General features: G+C 39.8%; 1 protein-coding gene and 1 long non-coding RNA gene across 12 annotated transcripts in view; one reads left to right on the top strand and one right to left on the bottom strand.

The window, feature by feature from the left end:
• The window catches only part of LOC147022705 (uncharacterized), a 204,790-nt gene that overhangs the window by 44,714 nt on the left and 136,289 nt on the right, over nucleotides 1-23,787 (bottom strand). The gene's annotated exons all lie outside the window — the stretch shown is intronic.
• Nucleotides 307-17,228, top strand: LOC147022707 (uncharacterized). 2 transcript variants are annotated; one of them, XR_015059878.1, is made up of 3 exons: nucleotides 307-5,874; nucleotides 16,075-16,233; nucleotides 16,571-17,228. It is a non-coding gene; the product is annotated as an uncharacterized LOC147022707 (long non-coding RNA). The 2 variants fall into 2 exon arrangements; XR_015059879.1 differs by lacking the exon at nucleotides 307-5,874 and adding an exon at nucleotides 14,162-15,916.

Raw genomic sequence — 23,787 nt, 5'->3', positions numbered from 1 at the left:
GATAGTCAAGGGGATTTGAGTGCTATTCGCCTGGTGACTCGCGATTTGTTTGTTTTGAGAAAGGAATGGATTTTATTTGAAGTGGGTTTACGCAAGTGCTAAGATGGATGGATGGACGGATGGATTGATTTGAATAGGGTATTCATTTTCAAATTGTTAGTAGCAGTCATTGTATGAGGTGGCTTGGCCAACATCCCAGCTCTATCGAACCATCTACATAATATATATATATATATATATATATATATATATATATATATATATATATATATATATATATATATATATATATATATATATATATGCATGAGGAGAATGGGTTGTGGGGGAATATGAGAAAAAAAGGTGCTTGCTCGTCTGGCTCACAAAAGTGGCCATACGAGCAAAAGGGGGATGTAGAAGGTGTGTTGCCTTTTTGGCTGTTGGTTGCATCATTGCTGCTCTAACAAAGGTTGTGAAAGAATTTGACTCATAGGTCAAACAAGGGTGACCAGACCCGGCTGCAGAGGAACATCACGGCATCCAGCCCAGCTTGAGTGAACAACAAGGTGTTCACAAGGAGGAATGTCCTGAAGACACATTGGACTGAATCCTTCCAGGTATTACTGGTTACCCACGTAGCTGTCAAGTGTGAAGGTAAGCCTGCTTGGATACACTCCTCACACTACAAACTAGCCTTCCCAACAGAATAGGAGGGTGCGCCAGAATGAACGTGTCACAGCAAATTCCAATTGCTATAATTGCCCTTTGGATAGAAAGTTGGGAGCTGGAAGGGCAAAATGACTATTAGCCAATCGAGCAGAGAGGGAAAAGAGCAATTGGAAACCATGCTGAGCATTTGCATGACTCGGGAACACATGGGATTAATACGTTCCTACTCTTGTCACACGGATACGCAATGTTGAGCAATAAAACTAAGTGTTGGGTATGCACCGAGCTTCCGCACTCCTCGAAGACGGGTGTGCCATTATCTGCGATCCCATTTGAGGAAATAGAATACTGTGGAACTGCTTGATTGGAAAGTTCCACACATTCACTCTCGTGCCACTGACCCGCATTCACTCGATTCAAATTAATTCTCATTTCCATACCTAGAGTCATTCTGGCACCATCTACCTAACTAATCCCCACTGACTCACGTGTGCTCACCTCGTCAATCCTTACACTATGCACGTTCCTGTCAACTCTACGTCCCTAAGCTTGCTACATCCCCCACTACATGTCAACTGTCTCTAATACTTCCATCTAATGCTAATTCCCTCTATCCTAGTGCAAATGCTCCTGTGGCCGGTGAGGGCCACTTCAAATGCCCTCACTGACATGATCATTTTTTTTTAATCTACCCCCCTCTAACTCATATATCCTCATGTTCCTTTTCCTGGGAAAGACCACTTCTAATGATGATCCAAGGTAACTTAGCTGAGGTTCTGAAGCCGCCATGTTTTTTGGACTGCTCAACAATGCCTTGACTTGTAACAGGCCGCAACCATTTCTTAATCCCTGAACTATTCCCAGGGCTTTTCAACAAGCCTGTCTCTTTCAACTATGGGTTCTAACAATCATGATACTCGTTGTCTGCATTGGTGCTTGTCACAAATTCAGGCCTGGCCCTAAAATTTTCCTTCTTGCCCTTGCGCAATTTGGTGGCTGTGTAGTGTGGCTCCTGTTGTCTGCCTACCTGTTCTATTCATCCTTTGGTACCCCCAGGACATTGAGGCTGCCTCTGAGCCTTCCTCTTCTTCGGTAAACTATGGGGAGGGCCTTCCCAGAACTTCCCCCGACATCCACCATGGTGTTTGGTGCCCCGGGCCCTTCCATTAGATATCTGTGCCCATTACATACACCAACTACTTGGTCCACTGGACCTATGGTCTACTCTGGCCGACTAACTCTGGTGCCTGGGGTGTGATCTACAATGTACTCACCTTTCAGGAGCCAAGCTCCCAGCCGGTCAATCATCTCCTGCACCCTACAAAATGATTCTCTTTCCATGTTCAGCACCAACCACAAAACGACATCTATTCATTCGTACCATACACTCTACATTCACTCCGATCACACCAGCCCCGCTAACCCACATTCATTCATTTCCATCCACATTGGTGCTTCTTGAAACTACGTTCCCCGAACAAGCTCGTGCTCCCTGTCATCCCTTAAACTAATGCACATTCCATTTAACCTTATATAGCTTAACTACATTCCCACTACACGTTCAGTGTCTGTCCTTGTCTCCATTAAGAAAGGATAGGATAGATTAGGATATGTGTACCCCTTCGCACAATCCACCCCTTCACTGTTCGTAGGCCACTGGACTTGCTGTAAGGAATCCCACGGACCTGCAAGAGTTGACCTGAGGCTGTGTTGGACCTCTGGACAGGTTTACTTGTTTCTTTTTAAAGGGACCTTATGGGAATGGGACCAGTCATTTAGGTCAGGCTAGCCGAATAATGACATTGAGGGGGATGAGTAATATTTGAATTTTTTTCTTTTATTTTGTTACAACTTAAGGGAGAAAGGGGAGGGTGGGTGGATTATGAACAAGGACAGGCATAGGCCATGAGTGATGTAGGATAGGGCTGAGCTCGCCTTCAGATGGGCCGACACCACCACTTTCCACCTACAACGTAGAGACCATGACGAGGCCGGCCGACATCTTCTACCGGCCTGCTTCACCTTACCTGCTTTGCCTTTGCCTGATCTGATAGCCTTCTCTATGCCTTGCCTTTGCCTTGCCAATGTCATGCCCATTACTCACCTTTACCATTGCCTTAGGACCACTTGCTTTGTGAAGTCACTTACAGAGTCTGCCATGCAGGCAGTTGTATCACCAAGGAATGTGTAAAAACAGCCCAGGAAAAGTTGAATGATAAAGGCCAGTTCAAATGGACTGTGAGATGGAATATGGCCTGCTATAATAGGGTGAGCTGCTTCCAGCAGCCAAAAAAGAGAGGGCATTGAGAGCCATGATGATGTCGGACTGCGTCGAACATCGACTGCTACTTTCACAAATTTTTCTTGTTTTTCTCTTGAATTACAGGTTCTGGGCCATGGGTCGTGTAAACATTAGAATTGCACATTGTTATTTTTGTGAGCCCACCTTAATGTGTTTCGACAAAAATTCCGGAAATTTAGCAAAAGGTTATCCATGTGACTCTGTTCGCTTAGATACACAATGCATTAGGTTTATTTTTGGGACATGTTTTGAACTTCGAAATGTCAAACTCAGGGACCCGTAGGTAACTCATTTTAGAGGGGAAATTACACGAATGTGTCACACGAATGTTTGAGTCCAGTTAAAGGGAGGGGGTAGTGTTGCGGTTTTGTAAAACGGCACTCTTCCGAGGCAATGGCACACAAAATACAGCGATCCCAAGGCTGTTATTTCATTCGTATGTGTTTAGTTAGTCCTTTTCATATGTCAAGTGGGTAAATGGGAAAGGTGCATTGCAAAGGGCTTTTAGTTAGGTCTTCCATCCCCCTATTCTCTCTTTTAATTAATCCATTTACCTAACTTTATCTTTTCGACAAACCACGCAAGCAAGCATGCAAACAGAATAATAACGATGAAAGGAGCCATGCAAGCAAGCACAGCAAGGTTCTTTGCATACACATGCCAAAATCCAAATGCCGTCTCACCTCAAACCTTCATTATGCTAACAACAACATTACAACGCTCACCACGACCACTCCACATGTCTCCTAAAATCCCCACAGCAACCTACACCCAGGTCATCACTACAAACGCCACCGTTATGAACACCTCCTCGCTCTTCGCCAAAACACCATCATTACGAACACCCCCTCCCTCTTTGCCACAATGCCACCATTATGAACAGTCCTCCCTCTTCATCGAAACACCACAGCAATGAACACCTCCTCCCAATCTCTTCACGACAAATGCCACAATGTTTCTCTTACCTCTCTACAACTGCTGCAACTGCCATCTACCCCTTGGATGCTCACCACAGCCTCATAAGATACTGCAGAAATGAGAGTGGGGTTGTTTTTGGGTGTAACTCGAAGCGCGAGCATGCACTGGGGTTCATACGAAGATGTACAGATAGCACCGAGGTTTCCCTGAGTGGCTATGCTTGAATGGAGACAAGTGCACGTTCGGGGCCGGAGAGCACTTCCAAAGATTCTCACCTCTTGTTAATCTCGGAGCTCCGATGGATGACAAGGTCATGGAGTGAATGGGGCCATTTTCGATTTCAAGGCCTGCTGGGACATGGCGACGGCGTGGGATGACTGTTGTGCACCAATGGGGGAGGTTGAAAAGACCTACAGTCTCGTTTGATCCGATATTTAGCTCCTCCCTTGCTCAGAGCCCATAAAAGAAGCAATTCAACTCAGAATCGAGGAGATATAATGAGACTGCAGGAGACTTCGGAGAGAGCAGACATCGGCAGACGGCACAGGTGGCAGACTTCGGCAAATTGGGCAAGCTTCAGCGCTGAGCGAATCACGCCACAGGTCAACACGGCGAAGTGAGGAATCGGAGCAGACTAAGTGACTACCAGAATTGGCCGGGACCCTCCCTGTTTCATTGATGCTCAGTTTGGCTGCACCCAGCAGCCAACATTTACACTCACACATTCTTACGCAATTCCATTAAGGTCTTCCTCTTATACATCTTTCTCTTGTCCACTGTGGATGCACAAGAGCAATGGGTGTGGGCAAGTCCTTAGCAACTGTTATTTTCAGAGTGAACTTTACTGTTTCGCACCTCTCACACCTTCCTCTTACACCACGTAACACGACACGTTGCACTATACTCACACCTCTCACTCCCACACCATAGACATCAATTTTCCTCCTTCCTTCCCCCTTCCTTAGCGTTTGGGTTGTGCTGCTATGCTGACCGCACCAGGTATCAAGAGGTCGGAAATCCTCAACTGCCTCTTATCTCTCTGGGCTGTCTCTAATTTTCCTCGGTTGTGTGTCTGTGATGGCGCCTGTCATGTATCGTGTAATTTAAGATTGTATTAATATATTCGGAGTACTTCTACACTGTCTTCCTTTGTGAATATTGCATTTATTTTGCCACACCCATGATTTCCTTGCTTTATCCTGTCATAAATCTTGTGAATAAACCCCGACTGTGCCACATAACTTTCCTCATTTTGTTGAAACAAATGTGCCTGTTATCAATGAACGCAGCTCGTTTTTGTCTTTTCCTCCATTGGTCCATCATGGTCCGTACCTCAGCATAGCTGGGAATTTATCCACCTAAATCTGCTTATTGGCCAGTGCATACATGGCAGTTCCGCTCGGCTGCAGCTGATATGGTAAGTAATGCAAGTATGCATCAAGGGTGCGATTCCCGGATAAGGCGACCACGTGTTCCTTGATAAATGGTTGTCAGACGGAGGACACTGGCTCAGTTGGTCAAACTATGGGCATCCCTGGTCGATTTGCGACGTCCCACAACACAAACTTATTCATGTGTGACAGCCTGTGATTGACGGTGAGTCTGGGGAGGAACAAGGGACAACCCCGGTCGGTCGCATATGATATCAGATATCTGGTCGCAACGCTTTGTTTGCGATGTTCAAGCCTGATGAGGTCATTAGTAAGCAGTAAGTACTTCCATGTTTCCAGTGAGTACTTTTGGTTCATGTTCCTACAAATTATCTGGAACTGGGAGATGAAAGTTTTTGCAGATGTGACAGCAGATTACTTTACAAATTGTGTTGTGTCATTCTGTGCACAGCTGTTGTGACATGAGTATTTTTTTTTGTGTGTTCGCTCATGAAGCATAACATATCCTTCTCTCTGCTAACGCTTTGTGTGTGCATGTGATTCCGGTTCCGGTTCCGGTTCCTGAGCGACGGTGGCAGTTTCTCTTCACGGTCTCTGCCAACTTTCTCAAAGGTAAGTTTTCCAGTCATTTTTCACGTTTTTACTGTCATGTTGTTATCTCTGTGTTTACTGTGTGTTACTAATTCAGTTCTGTGTGAAAACTTGCGCTAATTGTTGATTTAATTGTTTATTCATATTGGGTTTCCTTGAGGCTTACACTTCTTCCCGATTGTGTGCATGATTGTGTGTATTGTATTTTCTCTTTATTACCATCAGTTTTAATTTTTTCCACTTTTCCCTCCACTCTTCTTCCATCCCTCTCAACTATATCTTCTATTTCATGTATTAAAATATAAAAGAAATACCACAAAAATACCTTTTCCCTCACATTATACCCCACATAATGACGTGACTTCCTGTACCCACTCTGCTTCCTTCTTCTTCTGCTGATCTACCATCTTCTACTTTTGCTAAACCACATTCACCATGCACCATTAATTTTTTTCTTCAAACTTTTCTTTACCTAATCGTCTCTAATCTTAAAAAAAAAAAATATATATATATATATATATATATATATATATATTATTTTAACCTCTCACATTACACCCCTCCCTTGCACCCAAAACCTCCCCTCCATCTTTCTGAACAGTGTGGACCTCAAACATCCGGGGCCTTCGCTCAAACCTGAGAGATATTTCCATACAGGTTGCCACTGACAATGCAGACATAATCTGCTTAACAAAAACTTTCCTCCTTCAAGACATCTCTGACTCCATAGTATCTCTCCCTGGTTACTCCCTCCTCTGGTATGACAGACCTGATCCTCGACCCGGCGGCAGAGTTGCTCTCTTCATCAAAGACACTTTTCCTCTCTCACCATACACTGCCCTCTCTCCCCCACACCAACAAGAATACCTCTGGCCATGACTTCCCTCCACTCCCACCCAATATTTAAATGTGTGTTGTAACGTTCGCCAAGCAGTGATGACTCCAATTGTCATCATGCCAATTGGCTGGGTGTGGGTACCTCTCTCACCTCCCATGGCACTTCAGTAAAAGCCTTCTGCGACTCATTGGGACTGACACAATCTGTCAACTACCCGACCTGGTTCTCAACCAACATTACTCCATCTCTTCTGGATCTGATTCTGACCAATTTCCATGAAAATTTCTGCTCTTCTTCCTCCCTCCAATTGGTTCATCTGGCCACATGCTTGTCAAAGTAGACATCTCTCTGGCTGTAATTAGAGAACCAGCTCAGCACCGTCGAGTCTGGCAATTCATTCAGGCCGACTGGCAAGGACCTCAAGCAGCCATCAAACTTCTAGACTGATCTCCCATCTCTACTTCCACCGACATCAAAACGTCCTGGGAATTCTTACAAAGAAACTCTCTCTCTCTCTCTCTCTCTCTCTCTCTCTCTCTCTCTCTCTCTCTCTCTCTCTCTCTCTCTCTCTCTCTCTCTCTCTCTCTCTCTCTCTCTCTCTCTCTCTCTCTCCCTCTCTCTCTCTCTCTCTCTCTCTCTCTGTCTGTCTGTCTCTCTCTCTCTCTCTCTCTCTCTCTCTCTCTCTCTCTCTCTCTCACAGATTTATCCCAGCTCGTCTTCGGTTGTGCCACCCTTCCTACCAGCCTTGGTTCACTGAGGATTCTGGTGAGGCAGTTGTCCTGAAACAACTTGCCTTCCCCTCATGGGAGGTTATTCCTCCAGAAGGCAATCTCAGTTCCTTCCACAAAGCTCAGAACCAGTGTGTATCCATCCTCAGGAGAGACAGAAAACAACATCTTTCAAATCTCAACTCTGAACTCTCAAACCTGTCTCCCTCCTCCAAATCCTGGTGGTGTCTAGTTAAGTCTGGATCTGGTGTATGTTCCCCCTCCATCCCGTCACTTACCTCAAATGTCCACACAGCTGACACTGCACATGAAAAGGCTGAATGTCCAAAATCCACATTTGCTTCCAAATCTTGTGTCCCAAACCCATCACTTTCTGTACCCACCTTACCCAGTCACACCCAGCTGTTCCTGGAATCTTTGTCCTTTTCTCCTGACAAGGTGGAGAGCTTTCTGTCAAACCTCAACTCAGAATCTGCAACTGTTCCAGATGACATCTGCTCTCAGGTGTCCAAAAAACTTGCTTTGGTGCTCTTACTCACCCTCTCTCTGTTCGAGTCACCCTCTCATTTGCTAAAGGTCATCTGCCATCTACTTAGAAATCAGGAAAAATTAGAGGTCTGCATAAAAAAGGTGCAAAAATGGAATTCATCATCCCTTCCAGCATTAAATCCTGCATCTCCTCCAATGGCTTGATTTCTGATCATCAATTTAGATTCAGACCATGTCACTTTACCCTGGATATGCTGCTTCTGCTCTCCCAGCAATGGATGGAGATCCTCAATGCCAGACATGAAATCAGAGCCATCTCCCTCGACATATTGCGTGCTTTGATACGGTCTGGCACCTTGCCGTGCTCAACAAGCTCTCTTCCTATGGTATCCAAGGCCATCTCAACTCATGGCTCACCTGTTGCAGCCAAAATGTGGTCCTTCATGGAGTTCCCTCATCCCCTCTTCTTGTCTTCGCTGGAGTTCCTCAAGGCAGTGTTCTGGACCTTGTTCATTTTCTGGTTTTCATTAATAATCTCTCCGACTCTGAAAAATCCACTTCGTCCATTTGCTGATGACTGCACCCTCTGCCGTCCTTCAAATCGGCAAGCAGCAGCCTTTTCACTCTCTGCAGATCTGGACAAAATCACAAACTGGTCCAACACGTGGAACATGACTTTCAATCCTGACAAACCTCACACTCTCACAATGTTTCTCCAAAAGGGTCATCCTTCCATTCAAGCTTCTGCGTCTCACTATCTGGCATGATCTTTCCTGGAAAGCCACATTTCCAAGATGGCCACCAAAGCCTGCCGCCGACTGAGCAATCTCCATCATGCAAAGTCCTTCCTTGGGAAACCAGAGCTCCTGACCATGTACAAAGTTTTGTCCTCAGCCTGATGGAGTACTGCTCTCCCCTTTGGGCTGGTGCTTCTGCCTCTCACATTTCTCGGCTCCACGCTGTGGAAACCAAGGCATATCGGATCAATGGTATCTCCTACGATTAGGTTGAGTCATTGGGTCTCTCACTGTCTCACCACAGGCAGGTCGGTGATCTTTCTGTCTTCTACCGTCTCCACTCCGGCTTTGCCCCCTTTGCTCTGTCTGAGGTATGTCCCCCCCCATATTTAATCAAGGCGCTCAAGGTCCGCCAGCAACCCCCTTCTTGAAAAAGTACCAAAATCAAGAATCACTGCTCACCTTTTCTCTTTCATTCCTCTTTTTTCCCCACCTTTGGAACAAACTCCCACACTCTCTTCAATCCCACTCTTCCATCTTGGTCTTCAAAACAGCCATTCACCCCCATCTCTTATGTTCCCTCATCCAAAAATAATGATCGTTTCTATCCCCGCAAATCCACCCGATACCCCCCTCCTTCAAATTCCCTGCTTTCTTTCCTGAAAGTCCCTGTCATGTAAGGACCTGAAAGTCCCTGTAGTGTCCATCTTGTTTACCCTGTGTTCCCCACCCCATCCCTATCCCTTCCACAGATCTCCTCAGGTCTCTGTTCCACACTGTTTTGTCCTTCCCACTCTCGCCCCTCTTGTCTCATGCCCCCCTCGCTGTGCGTTGTGTGTTAGCTCTCATTCGAGCCTTGACAGTGTATACCAAAAAAAATAAAAAAATAAACCAAACAAACAAAAAAAAACCACTTCCAAACCACAAATTTCTCTCTTATTTTTAGATCCTCGTGGAGGATCTCTAAGTCACACTCACGTTGTTGTTTTTCATCTTCTTCTTGTGGACTTTTTTATTTCACAGCCTACAGTTTTCATCGAAATTTCCTGAAACTTGGCATATATATGTAAAAATACCCTGCGCAGACAGGAACCATCTCCGATTTTGAAAATTCCTCCGAGAAAAAACGTTATGACGTCAAAATATCTCCGCTAATGGAAATCGCCTAAAAAATTATCCTAAACGAGGCAAGCTTTTTGAATTCTGTTTGTGGGAATCAAACAGGACATTAGCAGAGATGAATGATCGCACATACGATACATCACTATGACGTCATATCAATTTTTATGACGTCATTCCTATTTTTTGGCATTTTTTGTTTCACAACTCAGAGTTTTGATCGGATCTTCGTGAAACTTGCCATGTATATGCAGAAAGCCCACGCACAGGCAGTAACCATCTCGGATTTTGGAAATTGTTCCGAGAAAAAAAGTTGACGTCATAATATCGCCGCTTATGGTAGTCGCCTATACCATTGTTTCCGAAACTAGGCAAGCTGTTTGAATTTTGTTTGCAGGAATCAAGCCGGGCATTAGCACAGAAAATTTATCACAAACCTGATACATCACAATGACGTCATATTCGTTTCTATGACGTCATCATTAAGAGGATGAGGATCTTAGCTCATTTGAGCTTGTTTTCCTCTTCCTCCACCCCCATAACTCTCTCACTTTCTCTTTCTCTGTCTCTCTCATCCCCTCCTCGTACCCACCCTCCCGCAGTGTAAAGCAACGTTTGGTGAGGCGTCGCTCTCCCCCCCACCTCACTGTTCCCCCCCCCTCCCAGCTTCCCCTCTCCCCTCTGTGCTCTCCTCTCTTCTCCCTTCCATCCGTCCTCTCCTCTCTTCTCCTTTCCATCTGTCCTCTCCTCTCACCTCTCTCCATTCTCTCTGCACCCTCTCTCCTCTCTCTCTCTCCCTCCCCTCCTCCTCTCTCTCCCTTCCCTCCCTCCTCTCTCTCCCTCCCCTCCCTCTCCCTCCTCTCTCTCCCTCCCCTCCCTCTACTTAATATCCCCATCAGCTGAAATTTTGCGTTCCGATGGACATCAAAGACATTACACCGGGAAATATCAAAGAAGCATCAGAAAACATCCGCAAATGAAAATATAAAGAAATGAAAATAAATGAAAAGAAAATGCTTTTGAGTGACCCAAGACAATGAAGAAGCATGGTAATTTTGTGTGTCGATGGACATCGAAGTTGATACGCCAAAAAAAATTAAAAATAACAGAACTATCTGAAAGCATCCGTAAATGAAAATATAAATAAATGAAAAAAACAAGAAAATCAAATGCAGTTGAGCTGCCTGAGACAATGGGGAAGTTGTACAGGTGATCTGCCATGAGGTTTGTTTGAATTCCATGACACAGGTGAGAAATTAGGTTCGTTATTGCTTACAATGTGTAAGCATACATCGCTAGTACATATGTATGTATGTATGTCTACAGTATAGATATGTATATTTTAAAATATATATATATATATATATATATATATATATATATATATATATATATATATATGTATATATATATATATATATATATATATATATATATATATATATATATATATATATATATATATATATATATATATATATATATCTTCTTCTTATTCTTTCGGCTGCTCCCTTTCGGGGTCACCACAGCGAATCATCCGCATGATCCGCATAGTGATTTGGCACATGTTCTACGCCGGATGACCTTCCTGACGCAACCCTGGTCACCTCTTACGACACAGGGATATGGTACACCTATTTTAACTGGGGTATACACCGACCCAGTACACTGGTACTCATTTCGCCGACCTCGGAAGGATGACAGGCTGAGTCAACCCCCTGGTGTATTAATTCAGTGGCCGAACGGGGCTTGAACTCGGGACCTTTTGGATCCCAAGTCGCTGCCCTAACCACTGCGCCAACACCAGGATATATATGTATGTATATATATATATATATATATATATATATATATATATATATATATATATATATATATATATATATATATATATATATATATATATATATATATATACACACACATGCAGATGCAAAGACCCACCCACGTATCTCATCTGTGAATGGAGGGAATAACTAATGAGCTCTCACCGAATCAAATAATTCCAGGTGGCTGTGATTATATAAATAAATCCACTCCTCCCACACTCTTCTCGCTGAAGAAGCTGCATAAAGCAACCATGAAATGCCACCCAAGGTAAGCCCTTTGCTGTTTTAACCCCTCCCCAGAGTTCCTCCACAGCTGTGAAGACGTTCACAAATAGCAGCCTTTCACAAATAGTAGTACAAGCATGTACCATGTGTAAATGTCAAAAGCAGTCAATGTATAAATGAAAAACAAATACCCACCCACATCTCTCATCTGTGAATGGAGGGAATAACCAAGTATCTGTCAGATAATCAATTAAACCCAGGTGGCTAGGATTATAAGATTAAATCGACTCCTCCCTTGCTCTTCCAGCTGAAAAATCTGTATAAATCAAGCATGAAAGGCTACCCAAGTTAGTAAGCCTTTGCTGTGGAGAAACTCTGGAAAGGGTTTGGAAACATCGTCCATCCATTCAATTTTCATGCATGTGCCATCAATTTTGGCTCATTTGGGCGACCTTGGGGAATGGTAAAGATTAAATAATAATTGAAAGCATTCGGTGAGAAACCAATTGGCCGTCTACTGGGACAAAGAATCCTGGCACTGACAAAGAATCGTGGCATGAATGCGGCAATGCTGGGCCAATTAGGTGATGATGCGGGTGGGGCCTCGAGCATCTCAGAAGGAGTGCCTGCCAATGACTGGAAGAGAATAATATAGAGGGCTAGAGTCAGTTTGTTCTCTCTCACAGAAAAGTACCATCACAGCAAGAAAAAAAAGAGAGAGACAGAGAGAGAGACAGAGAGAGACAGAGAGAGACAGAGAGAGACAGAGAGAGACAGAGAGAGACAGAGAGAGACAGAGAGAGACAGAGAGAGACAGAGAGAGACAGAGAGAGACAGACAGAGACAGAGACAGAGACAGAGACAGAGACAGAGACAGAGAGAGAGAGAGAGAGAGAGAGAGAGAGAGAGAGAGAGAGAGAGAGAGAGACAGAGAGAGAGAGAGAGAGAGAGAGAGAGAGAGAGAGAGAGAGAGAGAGAGAGAGAGAGAGAGAGAGAGAGAGAGAGAGAGAGAGAGAGAGAGAGAGAGAGAGAGAGAGAGAGAGAGAGAGAGAGAGAGAGAGAGACAGAGAGAGAGAGAGAGAGAGAGAGAGAGAGAGAGAGAGAGAGAGAGAGAGAGAGAGAGAGAGAGAGAGAGAGAGAGAGAGAGAGAGAGAGAGAGAGAGAGAGAGAGAGAGAGAGAGAGAGAGAGAGAGAGACAGAGACAGAGACAGAGACAGAGAGAGAGAGAAAGACAGAGACAGAGAGAGAGAGAGACAGAGAGAGAGAGAGGGAGAGAGAGAGAGAGAGAGAGAGAGAGAGAGAGAGAGAGAGAGAGAGAGAGAGAGAGAGAGAGAGAGAGAGAGAGAGAGAGAGAGAGAGAGAGAGAGAGAGAGAGAGAGAGAGAGAGAGAGAGAGAGAGAGAGAGAGAGAGAGAGAGAGAGAGAGAGAGAGAGAGAGAGAGAGAGAGAGAGAGAGAGAGAGAGAGAGCAGTTCTCTCATGAGATTTCCCTGCTTGCAGTTTGTGTCCTCAGAATGGAGTTTCACTCTTTTCTTCACCCCTCACCCTTTTCACACTGCACACATTTCCACACACATGTTCTCTTCTTCTTCTCCACATTTACCAAGCATCTCCATCATTGTCATTGGCATTTTGGGCACATATGGTTTGGAAGTGGGTTTATAGGTTTATTTTGTTGATTGGTCATTGTGATCTTATGTTCCCCTCCCCATGCCCATTGATTGCTTTATTAAATACAAGCAAATATACCCCATTGCTTTGCCGACAGGGGAGTTGTGGGGGGGGAGGAGGAAGAGAGGAGAGAGGGAGGGAAAGAGAGGCGGGGGGGGCGAGAGGAGGGAGGGATGTGAGAAAAGGAGGGAGGGGAGAGAAAGGAGGGAGGGGAGAGAGAGGAGGGAGGGGAAACAGAGGAGGGAGAGTACGCTATGAAGCGGGTAAGAGGTAGGGAGGGGAGGGCATAGTGTTGGGGAGTGCAATTCCTCAGCAAACGATATGATGCATTGCGGGAGGGATTGGTGAGTGTGTGTGTGTGTGAGAGAGAGAGAGAGAGAGAGAGAGAGAGAGAGAGAGAGAGAGAGAGAGAGAGAGAGAGAGAGAGAGAGAGAGAGAGAGAGAGAGAGAGAGAGAGAGAGAGAGAGAGAGAGAGAGAGAGAGAGAGAGAGAGAGAGAGAGAGAGACAGACAGAGAGAGACACATAGAGAGAGCGAGAGAGAGAGAGAGAGAGAGAGAGAGAGAGAGAGAGAGAGAGAGAGAGAGAGAGAGAGAGAGAGAGAGAGAGAGAGAGAGAGAGAGAGAAAAGAAAAAAAAGAAGAAAAAAAAGAAAGTCGAGAAGTGGAGGTGGGGTTAGTAAAGAGAATGATATGTTGCGCTTAAAAACTGAACACACACACACACACACACACACACACACACACACACACACACACACACACACACACACACACACACACACACACACACACACACACACACACATCATGTCGGAACAGCTGCACACACAACGACACAACAGAGTTTGGAAAGTAATCCACTGGCACATCTGCAAAAACTTTGCCATCCCAGTTCCAGAAGATTCGTGGGAACATGAGTAGGGAAAGAATACTGGTTCTGGCTCACTTTTCCCCATGTAAATGAATGGGGGATTTTCAGCCATGAAATTTTTCTTTTTTTCCCCTAAAAAAATAAATCCCCTTTTTAGCCCAAGGTATATTTATTTGTCTCCCCTTTTAACCTGGAGCCTGGTGTTGGCTTAGTGGTTAGGGTGGCAGCTTGGGATCCCAGGGTCCTGAGTTCAAGTCCCGTTGGCTGCTGAATTAACACCAGGGGGTTGACTCAGCCTGCCATCCTTCCGAGGTCGGCGAAATGAGTGCCAGTGTACTGGTCCCGGTGTATGCCCCGGTTAGAATAGGTGTACCATATCCCTGTGTGTCGTAAGAGGCGACCAGGGTTGGTGTCAGGAAGGGCATCCGGCCATATAACATTGCCTCAAGAAAAAGCCAAACCCCTGCACAGCAGGGAAAAATGGCTGTAAAAACGGTAATTTTTTTTATTTCCCCTTTTAACCTAGGGGCTCTCTATTCAAATAGCCCATACAACAAGATAAAGATTTGTTAAAGGTGATTCTAAAGAAATATCTGAAACGTCGAAGCCTCGGGGCACTCTCTATTCAAATAACCCATACAACAAGTTAAAGATTTGTTAAAGGTGATTCTAAAGAAATATCTGAAACGTCGAAGCCTCGGGGCACTCTCTATTCAAATAACCCATACAACAAGATAAAGATTTGTTAAAGGTGATTCTAAACAAATATCTGAAACGTCTAAGCCCCGGGACACTCTTTATCAAATAACCCATACAACAAGATAAGGATTTGTTAAAGGTGATTCTAAAGAAATATCTGAAACGTCTAAGCCTCGGGGCACTCTTTATCAAATAACCAATGCATATTGTTTAGCTCACTCATTGAACCTATAAACATTTGTTCATTCTCAAATTCCTTCAATAGTTTAATTTTCTTTGCACAATAATCCCCATCTAAAATATTGAAAAACAAAACATTTGAATCTTTATATTTTTTAAGATACCCCTTTTGTGCCATTACGAAATGATAAACTTCTCTTAATGATCTCATCTGGCCACCGCCCGAGTTGCAAATCATTTTTGTACATATACCACGCCATAAAAAAAGTTTTGTTTCAAATGTTTTCAGTTCATGCCGTGAAAATGAGGAAGTGTTTTTTTGACACGGTCGTGCTGTGTGAATGAGGAAGTGGTTTTGGACTGTCATGCTGTGAAAAAATAGGAACTATTCTGTGAGACAAGGTCTCGTGTTTATATTTTATCTCAGAAAACGAACTGAAAACTTTTTTATGGCGTGGTTTATGTACAAAAATGATTTGCAACTCGGGCGGTAGCCAGATGAGATCATTAAGAGAAGCTTGTCATTTCCTGTGGCCACACCCAATGATTAAGCAATCTCCTCATCGTTGCTTTATAAGCGGTTCGCCAGACAAAGTTTCTGCCAGACGGGATTTTCATTTTTACAACTGAGGCATGGGCGATCTTTCTTCCGATGAAGACAACAGCCCACTACAGAGTTGGTAAGTTTGTGTATGGTTTTCTCTTTGAACGATGAAGCAAATGATTATTAATTAAATCATGATAATTCTGATATATATATATATATATATATATATATATATATATATATATATATATATATATATATATATATATTTTTTTTTTTTTTCCCTGACAGGTCATTGGGAGAAATTGAGTTTACATATCACGACGTGGTGCATGGAATTAATACTCTTATTGAAGAGATCAATGATTTTAGAAGAGAATTGAAAGACATTTACAATGAGTGGCACGAAGTCTTATCACGTCCTCTCATCTCGAAGGAATTAAACCAATGGTGAGACACGTGTGTGTGTGTGTCTCTCTCTCTGTCTGTCTTTCTACCTACCTCTCTCTGCTCTTATTGAAGAGGTCAATGATTTATAATGACTGGTCTCTGATCTCGAATGAATTAAACCAATGGTGAGACACGTGTGTGTGTCTATGTGTGTGTATGTGTGTGTGTATGTGTGTGTGTGTGCGTGTGTGTGTGTGTGTGTGTGTGTGTGTGTGTGTGTGTGTGTGTGTGTGTGTGTGTGTGTGTGTGTGTGTGTGTGTGTTGCTTTCCCTGTCTGTTTGTATCTCTCTCTGTCTGTCTCTTCATCTATACCCTTGACTTATTATTTTTTTTTCAGCACTATCGCACAACATCAGCTGTTGAAGCAATCTTGTACAACACATGATTTTCTGGAGGTAAATATTTCTGAATTATTATAAATATCACTCGTACAACACATGATTTTCTGGAGGTAAATATTTCTGAATTATTATTAATATCACTCTCTCTTTAGAATGTCGCCTTATGTTGGTTGCATCATTAGTTTGGACGTGGTTTTGTCAGTACACTGGAATTCATTTTATTGACCTTGAAAGGATGACAGGCTCCTGGTGTGTTAATTCAGTGGTCAACGAGGCTTACTCATATTACCATGTAATTATCTTTTTAAAACCTAATTATTATCCACTTTTTGTTTCAAAACAGAATATGGTGTCTAAGTTTCGAAATCACAAGACATCTGAAGAAGATTGCTGGGAAAGATTATACATTCTCGCAAATGAATATTTAATATTTTCAATATTAATGAATTATATTTGTTTTGTTTACAATTACTTGATTCTGAATTACAAAAAAAGAATCAAGACATGAACGAGAGGGAGGGGTTAGGGGGAGGGGGGAGGGGGGGGTAGGTGCGCTCCCCCAATGACCCATCACCCCCTCATCCCATCCCTCCCCTCCCCATGTGTGTGTGTGGGGAAGGGTGGGGGTGGGATGAGGGAGGTGATGGGTCAAAGGTGGGGCGCACAGGGGGGATGAGGGGGTGGGGCTTGTGTGGGCGGGGCTTGTGTGGGCGGGGCTTCGGTGGGGGCTTGTGTGGGTGGGGTGTGTGGGAGGGGCTTGTGTGGGCGGGGTGTGTGTGGGTGGGGCTTGTGAGTAGGGTAAGAATACTGATTCTGGCTCACTTTTCCCCATGTAAATGAATGGGGGATTTTCAGCGATTCATATTTTTTTTCCCTAAAAATAAACCCCCCTTTTTATCCCAAGGTATATTTATTTGTCTCCCCTTTTAACTTGGAGGTTGAACCTCATTGAATTGAACAGCTCACTCATTGAACCTATAAAGATTTGTTCATTCTCAAATTCCTTCAATAGTTTAATTTTCTTTGCACAATAATCCCCATCTAAAATATTGATAAACAAAACATTTGAATCTTTATATTTTTAAGATACCCCTTTTGTGCCATTACGAAATGATAAACTTCTCTTAATGCTCTTGTTTGACCACCTCCTGAGCCACATATCATTTTGAGATTATAGTAAATTGTTTTTTCATTGTTCAATTGATAACCATCAAAGTTTTCAGTCCATTCAAGGATATTCATTTTTTTCTTTACATCCTCTAACTTACTAGTTTTTAAATTAATTCACTTATTTGTTTTATTTACCTTTGTTTTAGTTATTTTTTCAATAAGACTTATTTGATATTTTTCACATTCATTATGTTTTCCATTTATATACCAAGACTGAGATTTTCTCCACTCTTTAGTTTGATTAATACTTGGTTTAACCATTTATATATTGTGAAAAAGCGGCGGTAGCCCTTAAAAACCCTAACCCATCTTCCCATCGTTAAAACATAATCTATTTTATACACTCTATCATACAATATCCATATGGAACACAATCTATTCCATTATCTAAAATAAATCTCTTATCATCAAAGGCTCCTAATGCCTTTTTATTTACTTCTTCACTATATATGTTATGTTTATAACTTCTTATTGTATTCATTTTCCTATATTCTTCTTTCTTATTCATCAAACAATTATAATAATTTCTAAAAGTTATTGATTTCTTTATTACATATTTCTTTATTCCCTTTAACCTCTTATCAATCTGTTCACCATACTTATAAGCATATGCCTTTGCTCTCAATCCAATAAACTCACTCATTACTTTTCCACCCAACTCATCCTTAAACTTACCAATAACCTTTTCATTCTTTTTGGAAAATAACTCACTCTTCTTGCTGAAATTACTTGTATCATATACTCCAATATTTTTCTTCATATCTTCATAAACATCATCAGTTTTTATATCTAGGATAAAACTATCAGTATCCATATACAACAATGAAACATTTTCACCATACTCTTTCTTTAAGTCATTATACAAATAATCATACATCAATATCTTTGATAAATCAAGAACTGCTGTTCCAATATAAATTGGTTTATCCATTACAATACTTTCCTTTTTCATATGAATTGCAGAAAAGTTCTCTGAAAAAACCTCTTCTCTCTCAAAACTTGGTTTATTTATCAATCTCGAAGCTTCTTTCCAAGATGTTGCGAATCTAATGTTTTGCCTGTTTCTAACATTTTCCATAGTCTTTCCAAATACAGCATTATTCATTAATTTATAAAAGTCCCCTTCAAATTTTACTTTTGTATTTGCTCTCATATCTGTATTGAATTGAATATACTTTTTCAACCATGGACTTTGTTTAAATTTTAAAACTCTATGAATTTTAGCTACTCTCAATCCTTCTCTCAAAAACTGTTTTAAGCTTCTCTGATGCAAAACATATCCCTCTTTATCATAGAATGTTGTTAATAACTTTTCTGTTGATTTACCTTTAATATTAAAACTTTTATGATAATCACTTAACCATTCTTTCTTTGGAGTTTCTTTCTCACATGCAAAAGGAAGATCTTTATGCTTATTATGAAGATCACTCGGGTACCTCAAATCAACTTCAAAATAATAACCTTCTTCTTCGTCATTCAATTCCTCTTGAGAAGAAATAACAATATTCATCAAAGCCTTTTCATAATCCTTTTCTTCCACCCACTCTAATTTACCATAAGGCAGAGATTGAGACATTGCCCATCCATACAAATTATTAGCATCAAAATACATCAAATAATTACTATCTTTTTCACTATCATAATTTGGAAGATATTTATTATTTGCTTTAGCATATCTTTTTGAACATACTTGTGATATTCCACCTCTCTTGGACTTCTCAATCATCAAAAGCATATCCACATCACTGATTAAATCTATATCTTGTTTTGTCATTTTCAACATTGCACTCCAAGCTAAACCAGGAGCTGTGAAATAGTGGGCAGGATCTAATCCACAACAATTTTTATTATGACAGAGTGATCTAAAAGCTTCAAACACATCAGCTAACAATAAAACATCTGTTTTTAGATATAAATCATGATATTCTCCAAGGTTCTTTATCTTAAATAATTTCCATATTTCTTGTGCGTGTTTATATTCCTTATCACTTATCTCTTCTTCATAAAGGTTATTATAGAAACTTTCTTTTGATGGAAGTTGTGTTTCTTTAAATCTCATAAATGAATCCATATAATCATAAGGATAAATTCCCTTACTTGTAAGAATTTTCTCTTTACTTTGAATTTCATTCCTTGTTTGAATTTCCTCTCTCGTAAGAATTCCTTCTTTAATCAGAATTTCATCTTTAATCAGAATTTCCTCTTTAGTTCGAATTTTCTTTATAATTAGAATTTCATCTTCAGTTAGAATTTCTTCATTAATTACAGTTTCCTCTTTACTTTGAATTCTCTCTTTAATCTGAATTTCCTCTTTAGTGAGAATTTCCTCTTTTGGAAAGAATGAATTAAGATTTGGAAAAGAGTCCATGGAGCTTAGATTTGATGCGAGGTAGGCTAGTGGTGTTCCCATAAACTTGTAAGAATCTAAAAACCTAATACGAGTTAAAGGTTTTGTGAATATCATTTTTGAAAATGAAATATACTTTTGACTTGTGTTTGTTATAGCAGAAATATTCCCTGGTGTTTTTGAAAGTTCATTTATAAATAGATGTGTATCATAGTTGGCGCTGTTGTGAAGAAAGACTGGAATAAAAGAAGGTAATTTATAATTAAGATTACAACAGGAATGAGCGGGACCTCTATATTTACCAGTAAGATGACAATGGTCTCTAACTTTAGACTCCTTAATTTCCCCCTCACAAATATGGCAGATATTGTTCATTCTAAATTCTAATTTTTCTTCTTTGGTTAATTTCATCGGTTCATTTGTTTCTTTCATTAATTTAGTGAGTCTTATACAATCCTTTTCTAATCGTTTTACAAACTCTTGTGAAGCATTTTTTCCACGATAATGTTCAAGTTTGTTATACTTTTCTCCAACAGATGATTTGATATAATAACAGAAACCACAAGGAATATGTTTTTGATATTTATTTGTATATGGTTCTTTTGGATTAGGAGAAGCAGTATTTATCTTTTAAGGATACATTCAAAATCAGCGTATATCACAAATGGGTGCATGATAGATTTATTATAATCTTCAAAATAAATCTTTTCACCAGGTTTAGGCATTGTAATTACAGCTGATTTATGATTACTACAATATTTTGAATGTTGTTCTAATCGTTCTTTTGTATGAAATGAATTAAGACATCGCTTACAAGGATATATTTTGTTTGCTGTTCTGAATACCTGAGAAGAGATTAATCTTGATAAATTATTGATGTATGTGTAATGTGAATTCTTTCCAACACTAAAATATAAAAGGTCAATGTGTGTTTCTTCATTTTTATAGTTGTTTGAAATTTTTAATATTTGAACTTTGTTTGTATCCGTTAATCCATATACATTAATAGAAAGATTATTCTTTTTCTCAAATTTAGGAATATCTGTTAATGGCATTGGGAATTTAAAATCTTTAATGTCCAAGGTATTCTCATATTTCATATATTGTTTTACTCTTTCTGAATTACATTTTGGTGGATGTAAGTGAGCAAGAACAGACCAGAGAAAACATTTATTATCATTGTTCTTAATATTAACAACTGCCTTCTTTAGTTTTATTTCTTTTGGTAATTCAATATAAGAAGAAGCTTTAAGAGGGTTTGATTTTAGAATGTGTATATCTAAAAAGATGATTTTTTTAATATTGAATCCACTTCCTACCACTGTATTATCAACATCCTCCTCTTGTCTTGATAGTTCTTCATAAACCCCACTATTCAAAAAATCTTGAAATGATGTTATAAAATGAAGATCTGTTCTCATATAAGGAGTTTGTTCTTCATCTTGTCTTTTCATATTCATTTTCACTCCCATATAAAACTTTAAAGTTTTTATTTCTTTTAATGTCTTTTTAATAAATTTTTCAACATCGGGTTTCACTATTTCAATTGATTCAGCTATTGATGATGGACCGGGTTCTCCAAATTGAAAAATCCTTATTTTTATATGCCCTTTAAATGCCTCATCAGTGTTTTTAATATAATAGTCTCCCTTTACTTTAAACTCATTTTTCTTGTGTTTTTGTGATTGAAGATGTTGATTATAACTACTCTTCAAAACATCCTTTGAACAGATATCACAATGTTTTCTTTCCAACTCAAGAGGAGATATTTGATGAAATAGATTAAATGTGTGTTTGTTGGTTCGGAGGTGTTTTCTATAATGTTTATATTCGTGATTACAAACATCGCAGTACGTTGTATTCACCATATTTATAGAATAAAACTTTGCTTAAACTAAAATTTTCTTGATGAAAATTTCGTTTAATTTATAGGTGAATCTGTGCTTAAAAACATTTTATCCTCCAACTTTTTCACTTAATAAATACAATGTTTCAAGACACAAAAGACAAGTTTCAATCAATCTCTTCATCTGTTAAAGATACTGAGAAATATGTCAAGGATGTAAAATTGAACAAAGATAAATATAACAACTATTGGATAAAAACTATTATGGTAAATAATATGAGTTCTTCAATTTCCTTCAGTGGAAGGGCTTTTAGTATACCTGGTAGAACATCAATTAAAGTATCTCTAACAAAAGTTTCTCCTCTCCTTCTAGTAATATATTCAAAACTAGAAAAAGCAATGAAACAAGAAAAAGTATCAAAGAACAAAAACCTTATGGATGAAGCTTTAGAAAGAAAAGATAAGACCATCTGTAATATGCAAGGAGAAATTTGTATTTTTTTCAACAACCTTAAAGATGTAAATCTTGATGAAATAAAGGATGTTAATATATCAGGTGAAATGACATTTCGTTCAATAGTAGTTAACGATAATTTTAAAATTACCTTTAATATAAAAAATGTTGTCGTTGAATCTGATAATGAAAAAGTATATCGATATCGATGGTAATATACAACTGAAAGTATAGATGAATTTCAGTTTAAGTAAAGTTTTACTTTATAAATATGCTAGACTTTCCTGATTCTCCATATGACAAATTTGAGAATTGTCCTGCGTGTGAAAGACAGGGATTAAACACAGAGTCAAAAGCCTATAAACAATGTATATTCTGTGATTATCTTCTAATTAATGATAATAAAAAATATAAAAAGGAAAATAATTCTTTTAGATTTACACCAAAAATGAATTACTTTACAAGATTGATTAGAGAAATGAATGTAAAGTATGAGGATGATAACACACCTTTCCTTACAAGGGAAGAAACTGAACGTATAAGAGAAATGTTCAAAGGATTGTTGTTGTATATTATTCATGGATGTAATTTTCAGGGAAATATCAACACAAGATATTGTATAAATAAAATAATGGATTATCTTGAAATTAAACCTGAACTTAGGATAAAATATAGAGTTTCTAAAAAGCCAATAATAAATTAAATAACCTGTTTTTCAAATATATAAATGAATGATTTTTTACCTATTTGGGAAAATAAGATAAAATTTAACAACCATAAAAATCTCCCAAATTCATTAAGATGTCTCATAGTTGGTTCAAGTGGATGTGGAAAAACCTGCTTACTTTTAAAAATGCTCCTCACTCCCAACTTTTTAGATTATGATAATTTAATAATTTTCACAAAGTCGAGTTTTCAACCAGAGTATCAACTACTCTCACAAGGTTTTAATGCTGGTCTTCAAAAAGAAGATATAATCGGTTTATTTAAACGTCAAAAAAACCTAAATGATTATAACATTGAAGATATAATTCAACTATTTTGTGATACACAGAGATGTAAAAAGAAATCAAATCTTATAACTTGTATTCTTAGTGATAATACGGATGATATACCGTCTCCCCAAGATTTGGATAAATCAAAAAAGAACCTCGTTATCTTTGATGATTGTGTTAATGAGAGAAACCAAACGGTAATGGACAGCTACTACACAAGAGGGAGACATTCTTCTTGTAATTGTATTTATCTTAGTCAATCGTACTTTCAACTTCCTCGTCGTTCCATCAGAAACAATGCTAATACTTTTATTTTATTCAAGTTAAATTCAATAGATATCAATAATTTTTGGAGAGATAATTGTTCTACATTATGTAGTAAAAAGAAATTTGAGGATTAT

Source organism: Eptatretus burgeri, chromosome 7 (assembly GCF_056783735.1).
Source record: "Eptatretus burgeri isolate ZD-2024b chromosome 7, Ebu_testis_v1, whole genome shotgun sequence".
NCBI classification, from domain to species: Eukaryota; Metazoa; Chordata; class Myxini; order Myxiniformes; family Myxinidae; genus Eptatretus; species Eptatretus burgeri.
Note: the sequence above shows the minus strand (reverse complement) of the source record. Positions and strands in the feature narration are given on the sequence as shown.